The following is a 14753-nucleotide window of genomic DNA, read 5'->3' on the forward strand; positions in this document are numbered from 1 at the left end:
CAGAATGATTTTTTTCTAGCTGTAACCTCCGCTTGGCGGGTCAGCTATTCAGGGTCCCCTGAAGGGGCGCTAACCTGCAAGACATGAGCTGGAGAGAGGAAGGAAACCAAGCAAGATTCTATTGTCAAGGTCTCCGTTTATTGGGGTGAAAGTTACAGCTTATATACCCCTTGAATGGGGTGGAAATAGGTAGACAAAAACTCTGCTAGGGTAACTAAAGGTCATCAGCCAACACCTGGTGTAAGCCAAAGCATGTGATCCATTAACACTGGAGTAAGGGGCAGGTTCCGTTAACAGATGTGATCCATTAACATTGGAGTAAGGGGTGGGTTCCATTAACAGATAGCTCTCAAGATAGTTGGGATAAGGGGTGAGATCTCTGTAAACATCCTTAGGACAATGACCTCTGCTATCCCTGTAAGGATGATGGTCCCTGACAAATCTATCCTTAGGAAAATGGTCCCTGACATCTAGCTCCATCTATTTGTCAGCAAATTTCATTATTTCTTTTTTCTTTTAACAGCTAAATAATATTCCACTATGCACATGCACCACATTTTCTTTGTTTATCCACTGACAGACATCTAGGTCGCTTCCAATTTCTGGCTATTACAAATAGAGCAGCAACAAACATGAATGAGCAAATACTTCTGTAGTAAGATGTACCATTTTGGAGATAAGCCCAAGAGTAATATAGTTGGATCTCAAGGTAGATCTGTCTATTCACAACTTCCTAAGGAAACACCATACTGGTTTCCATGGAGGCCATACAAGTTTGCATGCTCTCCAGAAATGGATAAATCAAGTGTTGCTCTTCCCTACATCCTCACTACCATGAGCTGTCATGGGTTTTGTTTTATTTTATTTGTTTTTCCAAATAAGGTTTCTCTGTTTAACAGCCCTGGCTGTCCTGGAACTCAGGACCAGGCTGGCCTTGAACTCACAGAGATTCACCTGCCTCTGTCTCCTGTGCCACTGTCACCCAACATGTTATTTGTTTTATTAATATTAGCCATTCTGAATGGGGTAAGATAAATCTCAAAGTAGTTTTAATTTTCATTTCCCTGATAAGTAGGGAGGTTGAGCATTTCTTTTAAATGTTTTCCAATATCTATGTTTCATCTACTAAGAATTCCTTTTAGTTCTGTACCGCATTTTTAAATTTGGGTTATTCATTTTTCTGATGTTCACTTTTTGAGTTCTCTAAATATTTTAGATATAAACCTGATATCAGATGTGTAGTTGGAAAAAAAAAAAAACTTCTTTTGTTCTGTATCCTGCCACTTTGGTGACTTTTCTTACAGAAGATTTTGGTTTCATGAGGTCCTATTTATTAATTGATGATCTGTGTACCTATACTGTGGGTGTTTGGAAAGTCTTTTCCTATTCCTATGAGTTCAAGGCTATTCCCTACTTTCTTTTGTATCTATCAAATTCAGACTAACTAACTTTGTGTTGAGGTCATTGCTTTTTCCGGAATAAAGTTGTGTGCAGGGGTGACAACTATCAATCTATTTGCATTCTTCTACATGCAACTATCCAGTTTGACCAGCCATTTCTTGAAGATGCTGTCTTTTTTTCCAGTGTTAATTTATGACTTCTTTGTCAAAGATCAAGTGTCCATTGGTGTATGTATCTATGTCTGGGTCTTCAATTTGATCCCATTGATCAATGTACCTGTTTTTACATCAATACCATGCTGTTTTATGAGCTTACCTCTGTATCACACCTCGAGTTGGGAATGGTGATACTTCCTGCTGTTTTTTATTGTTCAGGACTATTTTAGCTATATTGAATTATTTTGTGTGTCTATAAAAAGCTGAAAATTTTTTAATTTCTATGAAGAATTTTGTTGGTATATTGATGGGGATTGCATTGGCTGTATAGATTTCTTTCAATAGAATGACTATTTTACTACCTCAATTCTATCAATTCAAGAGCATGAGAGATCATTCCACCTTCTGATATCTTTTTTGCTTCAATCTTAAATTTTTAATTATATGTCTTTCACTTTCTTGATTAGAATTACCCAAGGATTTTTCCCCTGAGGGTATTATGAAAGGAATTCATTCCCTGATTTCTTTCTCAGCCTGTCACTTGCATACATTACACATCGATTTACAAGTGATAATTTTGTATCCTGCTACTTTGCTAAAGTGTTTATCAGCTATAAAAATTTCCTGGTAAAGTTTTGAGGGTTATTTATGTATACAACCATATAATCTGCAAATAAAGATACTTTGACTTCTTCCTTTCCAACTTGTATCCTCTTGGCCCTCTTTAGTTAAATTATTGCTTATATTATATTAACTTCTGCTCTAGTTAACACTTACATTGAATAGGTATGAAGAGAGTGTATATCCTTGTTTTGTCCCTGGTTTTAGTGGAAATGCTTGGATTCTCTCAGTTTAGATTGATGTTGTCTGTGGACTTGCTGTAAGTTGCCTTTATTATGTTGAAGTATATCTCTTGTAATCTATTCCCTCTTTTATCATGAAGAGGTGTTGGATTATGTCAGTGGCCTTTTCTGCATCTAATGAGATAATCATATGGCTTTGGTCTTTTAGTTTCTTTATATGGTGGATTATATTTATTGATTTATATATTACATCAATATATATCATTGTTGCATCTCAAGGATGAAGTAGACTTGATTATAGTGGATAATTTTTTGATGTGGTTTGGATTTGGTTTGAAAGTATTTTATCGATAATGCTTGCATCTGTGTTCATAAGGGAAATTGGTCTGTAATTGAAAGACCTGGATAAATCCAGGACCCCCCTAGCAGAAAAAAATAGAGCCAAAAATCTAAGCAGGGAGGAAAGAATCAGAAATCTATGATTAGCTGGTTCAGTGACTGTGTCAGGAACTAGCTGAAGATAAAGTTAGATTGTAATCTTGATAATAATCTTGAGAAACAGGGAGTTTCCCCCTTGTGATTATCATTGGTATTTTGGAATACTGTGTTTCAGGAACTAGCTGATTATGACCTTGAGAGTGATCTTGAGAGGCAGGGAGTTGCCCCCTTGTGACCATCACTGGTATTTTCGGAATTTTCTGTGACACCTTCCCTACCCCTTTCAAGATCACTGGGCTGTGATTTCTTCCCTTAAAAACCCCTTCTCCTGGTCACTGGGGGTTGAACTCGTCCCCTGCGTGGGTTATGAGTCTTGGCCCCAGTGCACTGGTTCTCGTCTTGTCTATTTCTTGTCCATTAAACCGTGTGTGATTGCAGCAAGGACGGTCTCTCGTGAGTTACTGGGGGAGGGAGGGGTCGTGTTATCCCGAGACTTGAGTGAGAGTATCCCCACATTGGGGGTCTTCATAATTTTCTTTCTTTGTTAGGTCTTTGTGTGGTTTAGATATCAGGGTAATTATGGCCTCATAAAATTAAATAGGCGATGTTCTTCTGTTTCTATTTTGTTAAATCATTTGAGGAGTACAGGCACTAACTCCTCTGTGAAACATCAGATAAAATTCTGTGCTGAATCCACCTGGCTCTGGTTCCTTTTGGTTGGAAGAATTTTAACTTCAAACTCTATTTCACTAGGGTTTATGGGTTCATTTAAATTGCTTATATAATATTGATTTATCTTTAGTGGGTTTCATGTATCAATAAATTTATCCATGTCTTTGAAGTTTTCTAGTTTGGTGGAGTACAGATTTTTTTTAAGTATGTCATTATGGTTCTCTAATTTCCTTGGTGCCTGTTGTGATGTCCCCATTTCATCTCTAATTTTGTTAATTTTGGACCTTCTCTTTTCATATTTTAGTTAATTTTGCTAAGGATTTATCAATATTACTAATTTTCTTAGTGAATCAACTCTTCATTTTTTTATTTGTTGCATTTTTTATACTTTTAAAACAATCTTATTTTACATACCAATCCCACTTCCCTCCTCCTACCTTCTCCCTACCTTCATGCTCCATCCACCCCTTAGGTAAAGTGAGGCCTCCTATAGGGAGTCAACAAAGCCTGTCACATAATTTGAGGCAGGACCAAGGCCCTCCCCCTGTGTCTAGGCTAAATATGGTATCCCTCCATAGGGAATGGGCTCCAAAGAGTTCATGCAGGAGGTATAAATACTGGTTCAGCTGCTAGTGGCTCCACAAACTGCCCAAGCCACACAGCTGTCACCCATATTCAGAGGGCCTAAGTTCAGGTTCCCTAGATGTCAGTCCAGAGTTACCTGTTTCTGTGGGTTTTCCCATTATGGTCTTGGCCCTTTCACTTATAATATCACTCTTCCCTCTCTATAACTGGACTCTAGGAGTTTGGCCCAGTGTTTAGTTGTGGATCTCTGCATCTGCTTCCATCAGTTGCTGGATGAAGGTTTTATGATGACAATTAAGGAAGCCATTAATCTGATTACTGGGGAAGGGCATTTAAGGTACCCTCCCCACTATTACTTAGATTCTTAGCTGGGGTCATCCTTGTGTATTCCTCAGAATTTTCCTAGTGCCTGGTTTCTCACTAACCCCATAATGACTCCTTCTTTCAAGATATCTCTTTCCATGCTCTCCCTTTCAGTCCTTCACCCAACTCAGCCTTCCCAATCCCTCATAGTCTCCTCCCTGCTCCCCTTCTCCCTTTCCATACCTCCCTACCAACCTACCCCTTCTCCCCACATTGCCAATTTACTCAGGGGATCTTGTCTACTTCCCCATCCTGGGGGAATCCATGTATGTTTCTCTTAGGGGTCTCCTTGTTTCTTGTCTTCTCTGGGGTTGTGGACTGTGGTCTGGTAATCCTTTGCTTTATGTCTAATATCTACTTATAAATGAGTACATAGCATGTTTGTCTTTCAAGTGCTTTTTGTTTATTTCTATTTTATTGATTTCAGACCTGAGTTTGATTACGTCTTGCTATCTACTCCTTTTGGGTGTTATTTCTTCTTTATGCTCTAGAGCTTTCAGGTATACCACTAAGTTGCTAATATGAAATCTCTCTATTGTTTTAATGTAGGCACTTAGTGTTATGAACTTGTGTAGGACCCAGCCATGACAAGCTTAATAGAGGCCTGAGTCTCCATAGTTTACAAACCTAAGGCAATATCTGGTTCCAAGAAAGACCACAAACTGAGACCTACCAGGAACAGACCATCCCAAGGAAATTCCTAACATTCCAACCATTGTAGATGGGAACACCCATTGTTTTTCACCAGGACACCCCTAGACAAATGTCAGCCAATCAGGTGTCCTGAACCTTTGAAATCCCTCACCCTCCACCTTTGCTATTATAAAAACCCAACCCTAACTGAGCTGGGGGTGGGGGAGTGGGGCAATCCATTTACTCTAATACATTGACACACAGAGAGTCTGAGTTTGCATACTTGGGTAAAAATAAAGGTTCTTTGCTTTTATATACAGGACTCGGTCTCCTAGTTGATTTTGAGGGGACTCCATGATCTAGGCATAACACTTGCCTATTAGAACTGTTATGCCCAAATCTGTGGGTCCCCACAAAAGCCAAAAAAGCAAACCAAGTCCCATATGTAAAAGCAAAGAACCTTTGTTTTAATCAAGTTTGCAAACTCAGTCTCTCTGCATGTCCAACATATTGGAATATCCCGAGAGCCCCGAGCTCAATTAGAATTGGGTTTCTATAGTAGTAAAGGTGCAGATGAAGGGTCTCTGAGGTTCAGGACTCCTGATTGGCTGACATTTGTCTAGGGGTGTCCTGGTGAAGTGCTGGCAGGTGCTTCTATTTACAGTGCTTGGGATGCCAGGAATTTCCTTTAAACGGTCTGCTCTTGGGTGGGGGTCAGGTAATCTAGGCCTGCCAGGCATTGTCTCAAGGTAAATGATTGAGACTTTAGACTCCATTTAAATTTTTCGGTGGCCAGAGTTCCAGTTGGAGGAAGTAAGAGCTTCCTTTCTGCCCAGACTTAGATTATCATGGCTGCTCCTCACGGAACCACCTTCATTATGTCCCATAACTTCTAATATGTTGTGTTTTCATTATCATTCAATTTTTTTAAAAATATTTAATTTCCTTCTTGATTTCTGTCTTGACCCATTTTTATTCAGAAGGGAGTTGTTCTATTTCCACGAGTTTGTATGATATCTGTTTTTATTGATATTCAACTTTAATAACATGGTGACCAGATAGTATTCAGTGTGTTATTTCAGTTTTCTTATTTCTGTTGAGAGCCTTGTGTCAACAGGATGTGGTCAGTTTTAAAAGAAGTTCCAAAAGCTGTTAAGACAAAAGTATATTCTTTTGTGTTTGGGTGAACTGTTCTATTGATGTCTGCTAGTTCCATTTGATTTATGATATTATCTAGCCTCAAAATTTCTCTATTTTGTTTTGTCTGTTTGACCTCCTATCTATTAGCTAAATAGGGGTATTGAAGTCACCCATTATCACTATGTGAGGGTCTACATATAGTTAGAGCTGTAGTAATGTTTCTTTTATGGACTTGGGTGGCCTGTTGTTTGGTACATAGATGTTGAGTATTGCAATATCTTCTTGGTGCATTTTTCCTTTGATGAATATGTGTTCTTCCCTATCTCTTCTGATTTGTTTTGAAGTCTGTTTTGTCAGAATTTAAGATTGCTATACCTGCTTGCTTCTTCAACTTTTTCCTTCCTTCTACTGTGAGCTGTGTATCCTGATATAGTATATGTTTGTTGGATGCAGCAGCAGAATAGATCATCTTTTCATATATTCAATCTGTTAGTTTCTTTTTTTAAAGATTTTATTTATTTATTTATTTATTTATTTATTTATTATGTATACAACATTCTGCCTCCATGTATGCCTGCAGGCCAGAATAGGATGCCAGATCTCATTACAGATGGTTGTGAGCCACCATGTGGTTGCCGGGAATTGAACTCAGGTCCTCTGGAAGAACAGTTAATACTCTTAACCACTGAGCCATCTCTTCAGCCCTGTTAGTTTCTTTTTAAACTGAGGAATTGATACTACTAATATTGAGTATTATCAATGAGCAGGATTTTTTGATTCCCATTATTTTATTGTCGTAGTGTGAGTTCCCACTTTTGACTTACTGTTCTGGGATTATTTATTCTTTTTTTTTAATGGGGCATGCATTTAACCTCTTCAGGTTGAAGTTTCTTTCTAGTGCCTTCTCTAGAGTTGGATTTCTAGATAGAAACTGTTTAAATTTGATTTTATCTTGGAGTGTTTTTCTTTGTCTGTTATGATCAATAGGTTTGAGGGTTATAGTTGTCTGTGCTAGCATCTTTGGTCCCTTAGAGTTTGTAGAATATCTGTCTAGGCCCTGATGGCTTTTAGAATCTCCATTGAAAAAGCAGGTGTTGTTCTAATAATCTGCCTTTATATATTACTTGGTCTTTTTCTCTTGCAGCTTTTAATATTCTTTCTTTGTTCTGTATATTTTTTGATTATTATGTATTGTAAGGGAATTTTTTTCCTGACACTATTTGGCATTCTGTATGTTTATTGTACTTTGATAGGAACCTTCTTCTTTAGTTAAGAATATTTTTCTGGGGGCTGGAGAGATGGCTCAGGGGTTAAGAGCATTGCCTGCTCTTCCAAAGGTCCTGAGTTCAATTCCCAGCAACCACATGGTGGCTCACAACCATCTGTAATGTGGTCTGGTGCCCTCTTCTGGCCTGTAGGCATACACACAGACAGAACATTGTATACATAATAAATAAAAATAAATAAATATAAAAAGGATATTTTCTGTTATAAATTTGTAGGAAATATTTTCTGTACTTTTGACCTGAGTTTCTTCTCTTTCTTTTGTTTCTATTATTTATAGATTTGGTCTTTTTATAGTATCTAAGATTTCTGGATATTTTGTGCCTGGAATTTTTATATTTACTGTTTTCTTTGACTTAAGTATCCATTTCTCCTGTTTTGTCATCGATGTCTGAGCGTTTCCTTTATGTCTTGTACTCTGTTGGTAAGACTTCTGAAAGTTTTATTTGACTTTTACTAAATTTGTCGTTTCCAGTTTTATCTCAGTTTTGGTTTTCTTTAGTGATTTTATTTCTACTTTCATGTCTTGAACTGCTTCTCTTATTTCATTCCACTCTGTATTTTCATATATTTCATTAACAGACTCACTCATGTCCTCTTGAAAGTCCTTTGATGGGGAACCTCTGTCAGCCAATGATCTTTAAGAGGTGGGACCAGGTTAGGGTGTGACCTTTTGGGTACCCAGAGAAAAATGCCAGGCCTCCTAGGGTTCTCTTTCTCCCTCACTACACAATTGAGGTTGGACTTCTCGTTCCTGTTTTGTGAGTTTGCCCCTTATAATAAAGAATATACAATTTGTTTATCTTGGAGTTAGCCTGGATTTCTTCAACCCACGTCATTCAACACTTGGCATCAAATCTTGGGGCTTGGGGATTTGGATCCCTGTGGCTCCAGCCAGCCACCACTAGGCCCCGCATGGTGCATTTGGGTATTTGGGTCTTTCGACACTGACCCTTCTCTCCCATGGCTTCAGCCAACCCCCGCCAGGCCCCGCATAACTCCCTGCCCTGCAGCTCTGCAGCAGCAGCCTCTGGCCTCTGTGGCCTCTCAGAGCTGTTCTTGGTCCATCTTCCCTGGCGCAAACACTGCTGCTTCCCAGTCAGGCATCTCCACCGAGCACACAGTCTGTGACTTGCAGTGATGCAAAGCTCTGGCTTTTCTCTTTATCCTGGTCACCAACTCTCGAAATCACTTTTGATGGTAATAATAACTGATCTTAAGCATATTTTTCAGTATCTAAAGCACTAGAATCAATTTGAACTGTTCAAGCAGCCACATGACTACAACTGCGACACCTACTGGCCAGTAACAGTTATTGCACCTACTCCAACTCATTACAGGTGAGATTTATAAGGTCAAATTTATAATTTATAAAGTCAAGATGACAGATAATTTAATGATGCAAAAGTTCAACAGCTTTTTTATTTATATCATAGATGGTATTATGCAAGGCTTATGTGATTTCCCTTCTATATCCCTATATTTGATGCTAGGGATTAACTTTGCCTTCCATGTTCTCTCCTTAAAAAATGAGGCACTTTAAGAAATGATACAGTTTTTTACATACTGATAATGAGCAGCTAAAAGGGAAAATCAGCACTCTGGAGAAGGACGACCAATTTGTTGGACAAAACCCAGTCAGTGACAGAGGGTACTGAGACATTGTCTGAGAGAATTCATGCTGTTTAATGTATTAATCAGAATCTGTTGAACAGTTATGATAGATTGATAGATAGAGTGTCTCTCCAAGAAGGTAATATATATACTATAAAAATTACATCCAAGGATGAAATATTATCTCTACTGGACAGACTTCATACCTTGGAATCTTCAGTGAGGGCATTAGAACAGAACACTGCACAGGAGATAAAGACTTTACAAAAGGCAGTGGTACAAAGATTTGAAAAGATTGAGGAATTTGTCAAGATTGATGAGTAGCGACAAAAGATTCAAAGACAGAATTTAGCTTCATCAGTACGTACCACACTTCAGAATGACTTACCCAGAGTTCTAACTGCCTACCCAGTGATCTCCTTGGAAAGACCATCTGGCACCAAGAACCCTAAGGTAGTCAAAGAATATACATGGGAACCCATATGTATGAGTGATCTAAAAGAAATTAAATAAGCAATAGTTAATTATGGCCTACATTCACTGTTTGTTAGAAAAATGGTCAAAATGTTGGCTTCAAGCAATAAAAAACCTGTCCAATATTGATTTCAATTAATCACAGCAGTCCTAGAAGATAGACTGAAATTTCTTTGAAAGTGTTATAGGAGAAAAGAAGCAAAAATGTTAGAACAGAGAAAAGCAAAAGGACTTGAGTTTTCCCAAGATCAAATTCTGTGCAAGGGACATTACTCTGATTCTTGGGATCAGGCTCTTTATGACAACACACCTGTCCCTATGTAGCACAGCAGTCTTAAATGCTTAGGACAGGATTCAGGAACCAGGTAAGAGAATGGAATCATATATTAGGGTTAAATAGGGTCAGAGAGAACCCATTAGTGACTTTTTACAAAGATTAACTAAGGCTCTACAAATAGGAGTAACAGACCCAGAAGCTAGATGTGTACTCATTGAATCTTTGGCTTTTGAAAATGCCAACTTAGAATGCAAAAAGATCCTTGGGCCTTTAAGATCAGATCAGCACCAATAGATTAATGAATCTTACATACAATGAATGTTGAGACATTTGACTATAGTACTGAAACTTGAGTCAGAGAAACAATTTCCATTGGTATGAGGAGACACCAAAATACCAAATGTTTTAATTGTGGTAGAATAGGACATCTGAGAAGGGATTGTAGACAAGGAATTTCTAGGTATAATATCTCTTCTGGGAATGGCAAGAATAGGAAGATTCAGCCTTCTGATGTATGTAGAAGGTGTGGCAAATGTCAACATTGGATCAATGAATGTAGGTCAACAAAAGACAGACAAGGCAACCTGATACCACTAGAAAACTCCTGTGGGGCCTCTCCCAGGCCATCATGTCGAATGTGGTCCAATCATTCCCAGTTACTGTGGAGAACATCTCACCAGGAAAATTAAAAAATCCAGTGCCTACTGTAAAAAAAAAAACATACTAATCTGGATGATGGAATAGACATGGAGGATGAATCAAAAACTCTAGTAGGAAATAGAAAACGTATGTTCTGGCAGACTTCTATAAATGAATAAAGACCAAAGCTCAAAGTAAAGAGTGTATATAAATGGCATTTTAATTGAGGGCTTGATAGACATGGGTGCAGACGTACGTATCATTACTCCAGAATCTTGGCATTCAAATTGGCTTCTTCAAGAGGCAGATATTCAGTTCCTAGGAATTGTAACCTTATCTCAAGTGAAACAAAGCATGAGATGGGTTGAATGCATAGTGTCAGAAGAAGAGAGAGGAAGGCTGAGGCCATATGTAGCTAATATTGCAGGGAATTTATGGGGTTATGACCTACTACAGCAATAGAATACCCAGATTAGCATTCTTGCAGTCCCAAAACTTATGTTTCTGGCGAAGATATTATAAGGTATTATTAACAAGGGTCACCAGCCATTCAGGATGTACAAGAATACAAAGCAACTGAAAAACCTTCAAAGGTACTAAAGGCCTTGCCTTTAAAATGGTTAACTGAGAAACCAATATGGGATAGACAATTGCCTTTAACAGAAGAAAAGCTGCAAATTTTAGAAGGGCTGGTACATGAGCAACTAGATGCTCATCATATTGAAGAATCTACCAGCCCTTGGATTTCATCTGTATTTGTTGTTAGAAAGAAATCTAGAAAATGGAGAATGGTGACCGATCTTATACCTATCAACAAGGCTATACAACCTTTGGGCCCTCTACAATCTAGAATACTTCTGCCTTCTCTGTTACCAAAAGGATGGCCTCTTATAGTTATTGATTTAAAGAATTGTTTCCTCACTATACCTTTACAAGAAAAGGATAGGGAAAAATTTGCCTTCACGGTGTCTACTTGTAATAATTCTTAGCCTACTAAGAGATAGATACCAATGGACTATCCTTTCACAGAGAATGCTCAATAGCCCAACCCTATGCCAATACTTTGTCAGTCAGCCATCAGAAATAATACACAAGCAATTTCCTAAGTCTATAATCTACCATTACATGGATGACATTTTGTTATCTGATTCAAATGCAGATACTTTAGAACGAATGTTTGAAAAAATAAACAAAGTTTTGCCTAAATGGGGATTACAAATTGCTCCTGAAAAGATTTAAAGAGGAAATTCTGTCAATTACCTAGGTTACAAAATAGGTTTACAGAAAATTAGAACACAAAAGGCACAAATTAGGAGAGGCCAATTGCGAACTCTTAATGATTTTTCAAAGATTGGAAGATATTTCTAGTCTATGACCAGCTGTTGAGATAACACCTGACCTAATAATTCATTTAAACAAAGCCTTAGATGGTGACAAAGACTTAAATATTCCCAGGGAATTAACAGCTGAAACAGAAAAAGAATTGACGATTGTTGAAGAGAAATTACAGGAGGCACATGTGGATAGGGTGAATCCAAATCTTAATTGTATGTTAGTCAAATTGCCTTCCAAAATTTCCTCTACAGAAATTTTAATGCAGAGGGAAGATATTATCTTAAGATGGACCTTTTAACCACATAAACCAAGTAAAATGTTAAAAACTCATGTGGAAAAAGTCTCTGAGTTAATTATAAAAGGTAAATTGAGACTTCATCAATTAGCAGGTATAGACCCAGCAGAGATTATAGTGCCTTTTACTACTGATGAAATAAAAATGTTATGGGAAGACAATGAACCATGACAAAGAGCTTGTGCTAATTTTGGGGGAGAAATTAATGGCAATTATACCAAAATTGATAGACTTAACCTTATAAAGAGAACTACTTGGATTCTTCCTCAAATTGTATGTGATGTACCAATAACTAGAGCCCATACATTTTATACTTATGCAAATAAATCAGGAAAGGCAGGTTACAAATCAGAAGAATTAAGTAAGATGGAACAAAGCCCTTATAATTCTGTCCACACGGCAGAGTTATATGCTATTCTCATGGTACAAATGGATTTTAAAGAACCTCTCAATTTTGTTACTGATTCACAATATCAGAAAGAGTTATCTTACGTATTAAAACCACTGAATTTATACAAGATGATACAGAATTGACTTCATTGTTCATTCAGGTGCAAGACATAATCAGGAATAGTCTTTGTCCTATATACATAACACACATCTGATCCCATATGGTTATGCCAGGTCCTCTAGCACAGATAATTCAGAAATTGATCAATTATTGAATGGAAGTGTGCTGAAGGCCTCAGAGTTTTATGAAAATATCATGTCACTAGCAAAGGTTTAAAGAAAGAGTTTCCTATTACATGGCAACAAGCTAAGGAGATTATAAAGAGATATCCTACCTGTTCTTTCTATAACCAAATGCCATTACCTAAAAGGAGTAACTCAAAGGGTACTCAAAAGAATGAGATCTGGCAGATGCATGTGTTCTACTTTACAGAATTTGGGAAATAAAATATGTACACCACACCATAGACACTTATTCAGGTTTTCAGTGGGCAACTGCCTTGAGCTCATAAAAGGTTTATTCAGTAATCATGCATTATTAGAAGTTATGGCCATCATGGGTATTCCTGCACAAATAAAGACAGATAATGGTATCTTAGATACAGCATATGTATCTAAGAAAATGAAACCATTTTTTGCTTATTATAATATAAAGCATATTTAAGTATACTAAACAACCCTACGGGTCAGGCAGTTATAGAAACGTAAAACCGAACTAGAAAGAATATGTTTAACAAAGAGAAAAGGATAGAAAATACTCCCAGAAATTGATTACATAGTGCTTTATTAACCTTGAATTTTCTTAACGCTAATGAGAAAGAAACAACAGCAGCAGAGAGACAATAGAAAAAAACTTCTGAATTAAATCACCTGTGTATTTGAAGAATATGTTGACCTCACAATGGAAACCAGGAGATGTGCTATGTTGGGGAAGGATTTCAATCTTGTTTCCACAGGAGAAGAAAAACTATAGATATTACCAAAATTAAAGATTTGCTTTGAAAAAGAGAAACCTCTTGAGAAAGAGAAATGACAGCTCATCCACAAAGGTGACAACCATATAGGTAGTAAGGAAACCATATAGGGTTAGGGCAGGGTTCTATTCTTGTCTTTACAGGAAAATATACATCTTCAAAAAGTCCAGAGATCCTGGATGTTTGGATGCTGAAAAAGGAAAAAATAACTATCTAGTAAGGATCACCAAGAAAAAAAAAGGAATATGACTTATGAGGACAGGTGATCAAAATATATACTTTCAAATATATATATTTAAAATATATAGAGCTGGCTTTGGAGTTGGACAACAGCTATCCTTCTCTAAATCTAAGCACGGTGTTTAATGAAAAATTCAGAGTTTCTGTCTCATGTCAGGAGCCATCTGGTATGGGACAGAAATAAGAAATAATTTAGAAAAAATTTTACTTTCTCCACACCTATTTTGTCTATATCATATTTTTCATTGAATATATATCTATATGAATAATGTTTAAGTTTTCCACAAAGAACAGTAGGTTTTCCTACAGATCCTTTTCCTGCAATAATCTTTGAAGTTTCCAGGAAGAATTTGGGCCCCACAGCAACAACTCTACCTGGTTGAAATGACATCATGATGCTGACAGCGGTACTATAAGACCAGTTTTGGGGTACCAGCTGCTGAAATGCTGCACCTTCTTATGACGTTCTGGCCAGAACTTCAAATACGAACTTTAGATAAACCCTATCAACTACTCAGAAATTATTTGCAACTATACTAGACAGTAATCTTGAAACTTAACCATCACTTTACTTGTATAGGATCCCATAGAAAGAATATTACCCCATGATATCTGGAAACAGTTTTAGAAGACAATGTCCCCTCTTCCATCAAAGTTTGTCCTCAGGGTTAGGGACACTATTTAGAGGTTGATTATTATTTTATAAGGTAGAGGGTTGGGGTGGACAATGTAGGCCCAGAGATTAAAAGAAAAAAAAGGAAAAATTGAATGGGATAATAGATAATTTAGTGTGAACTTATTCACACTAATAATAATAATAATAGTGGGTAATAGAGTGAATAGTTGTGAGCTATTTTTATGGACATTTTACATTGGTATAGTTTCTTGTATACAGATACAAGTTCAAATTATAATTGTTATCTCTGTTTACAATATTTATACACCTATGCAAAGTTATCTTGTCAGATTGTATGTTTCTAC

This window comes from Arvicola amphibius, chromosome 14 (genome assembly GCF_903992535.2).
Source record: "Arvicola amphibius chromosome 14, mArvAmp1.2, whole genome shotgun sequence".
NCBI lineage: Eukaryota > Metazoa > Chordata > Mammalia > Rodentia > Cricetidae > Arvicola > Arvicola amphibius.